This window comes from Bidens hawaiensis, unplaced genomic scaffold (genome assembly GCF_021521415.1).
Source record: "Bidens hawaiensis isolate Kalapana, Puna unplaced genomic scaffold, B.hawaiensis_p1.1 tig00024416_1, whole genome shotgun sequence".
NCBI classification, from domain to species: Eukaryota; Viridiplantae; Streptophyta; class Magnoliopsida; order Asterales; family Asteraceae; genus Bidens; species Bidens hawaiensis.
The window spans coordinates 142,185-145,198 of NW_027493843.1; positions in this window are offsets into that span (position 1 = coordinate 142,185).

Sequence of the window (3,014 nt, forward strand, 5' to 3'; positions counted from 1 at the left end):
ATCCTCAGAAAAATGCAAAGAATTTTATGATATCCTGAAGAAAAATAAAAAGTTCGAGTGGACCAGTAAGCATGAGGAAGCTTTAGCATCCTTAAAAGCTTATCTTTCTTCTGCTCCTCTACTGGTAAAACGCGAGGAAGGTGAATCTCTATCTCTATATCTTGCTGTATCAAATAATGCTATAAGTGCAGTTTTGGCTAAGGATCTCGAAGGTCAGCAACACCCCATATATTACGTAAGTAAAAGTCTTTTGGATGCTGAAACTAGGTAATCTTATCTTGAGAAATTAATTTTAGCCCTTATTATGGTATCTACTAAACTTAGACATTATTTTGAAACTCACCCTATATGTGTTAAAACTAACTATCCTATTAAGTCAGTTTTGAGAAAACCAGAAATGTCAGGTAGAATGGCAAAATGGGCAGTAAAGTTGAGTGCATATGATATAACATATGAACCTAGGACTGCTATCAAATCCCAGGCATTAGCAGATTTTGTGGCTGATTTCACCAGTGAGCTTAAAGAAAAGGCAGACCTGGAAGTCCAACAACTTGAAGAAACAAAAGATAAGTGGACTCTATACTCTGATGGTGCTTCAAATGTTAGAGGAACTGGTCTCGGGAATCTGCTGAAATCTCCACAGGGGGACATTATACCTCAATCCATATCCTACGGATTTTAAGCCACAAATAATGAGGCAGAATATGAAGCTTTGATAGCAGGATTACAACTAGCAATCGACATGAAAATTAGGTTTATTCAAGTACATGTTGATTCATTATTATTAACTAATCATTTTAATGGTTCATATACTGTTAGAGGAGAAAGACTAATGAAATATCTAGAGCTAGTCAAAAAACTAGCAAAGTGTTTCGAAATATTTGATATTTCGCAGGTACCTAGGGAAGAGAATGTTGAAGCAGACGCCCTGGCATATTTATCCTCATCCTTCAGGATACCAGAAGGTGTCAAGATCCTTATCGTACACATCCTGAGCCCAGCAATAGAAGAGCAAGGTGTCAATGAAATATCAAAAGATAACGAAGATGTGGGAGTCAAGAATCCTGAGGATAATGAAGATTCTTGGGTTATCCCAATCAGGAAATATATTTAGGATGGAGTTATCCCCAAGGGTGAAAACCCAAGAGCTTTTCGCACAAAGGTAATCCCATATACTATAATTAAAGATTATAAAGAAAATCTCTTGCAGGACCATATCTTAGGTGCTTGGAGAAGGCAGAAGCTCAAGAATTTCTTCAAGATATCCATGATGGAGATTGTGGGAACCACACTGGGGGCAGAGCTCTATTCTCCAAAATCCTGAGGACGGGGTATTTCTGGCCAACGATGAAGAGAGATGCTATGAATTATTCTCAGAAATGTGATGCATGCCAAAGACATAGCAACATTTTGCACCAGCCAGCAGAACCATTATATCCTATTATATCCCATAGGCCTTTCATGAAGTGGGTGATGGATATCCTGGGGAAATTACCAAGAGCTCCAGGAGGAAAAGTCTTTATGTTGGCTATGACAGATTATTTCTCGAAGTGGATCGAAGCGGAAGCTTTTTTTCAAGTCAGAGAGAAAGAAGTTATCTCATTCATCAAGCGCAATATCCTGATCAGATTTGGGATTCCGGCAGAAATAGTATGTGACAATGGCTCACAGTTCATCGGCAAGAGAACCACCAACTTCTGTGCCAGTTGGGGAATCAAGATGATCACATCAACACCTGTCCACCCTCAGGCTAATGGACATGCCGAATCGAGAAACAAAATCATTATCAATAACCTGAAGAAAAAGTTGGGGTCTAAGAAAGGAAAGTGGGCCGAGGAACTACCTTTCGTTCTTTGGGCAGATAGAACCACTTCTAAGAATGCTACTGGTCAGACTCCTTTCTCATTAGTGTTTGGAGCTGAGGCAGTTATCCCCACAGAGATGGTTATCCCGACGGCCAGGGTCACTCATCAAAATCCTGAAGATAACACTCGAAGTCTACTTGAAGACCTAGATGCGGTAGAAGAACTCCGGGATTTGGCAAAGATCAGAATGGCTTCTTATCAACAGAAGATAGTAAAGTCCTATTACAAGAATATCAGAGTTCGAAGGTTTCAAGAAGGGGATTTGGTTCTCCGAAAAGCTTTTCAAAATACTACCAATCCTATGGATGGGAAGCTCACACCAAAGTGGGAAGGTCCTTACCTGATCGATTCGGAAGCAGGAAAGGGGGCATACAAGTTGTCTACTTTGGATGGTGACTTACTACCAAGGGCTTGGAATGCTATACATCTCAAAAATATTTTATGTAAGATTTCTATCCCGAGGATAACTGTTATACTAAACAGTCAAGGTATGTACTTCAACCTATACTTTTATTCGTTTTTTAATATTATTATTTTTCAAACATGGTACTGACTTAAGCATCGGAGGGGTGTTAGCAAGGCTAACACCCACCCCTCACTTAGAGTTGACTGTTTTGTAGATATGAGGGATTCTCATATGGAATAAAGTTAACAAGGCCTTCGTCGCCAGTTTCTAAGGGCCCTGTCGCCAGCTTATTCCTAAGGTATGATAGGTTTTCACCTCTTCTAAGGTTAAAGGGATTTTCATCTCTTCTTACCATCGCCTGTAGCGCACGTTTATTCAGCCATATTTTGAGAGACAGGGCCAGCACATGAAATATAGTGACTTGTTACCTCGTTATCCTCGGATATTGGTTTAGATCTTGAGGTTTAAGGGATCTTCATCTCTTCTTAAGACGCCTGTAGCGCACGATTTATTCGGCCTTAGTTTGAGAGGCGGGGCCAGCACATGAAATATAGTGACTTGTTACCTCGTTATCCTCGGCTATTGGTTTGAATCACAAGTTTATGGTAGACGTACCATAATCTAAGGTTAAAGAGATTTACATCTCTTCTAAAGGGCCTCGTCGCCAGTTCTTACTTAAGATTTAAGAGATTTACATCTCTTCTGAAGGCCTTGTCGCCAGTTTATTTAGGCCTTGTCGCAAA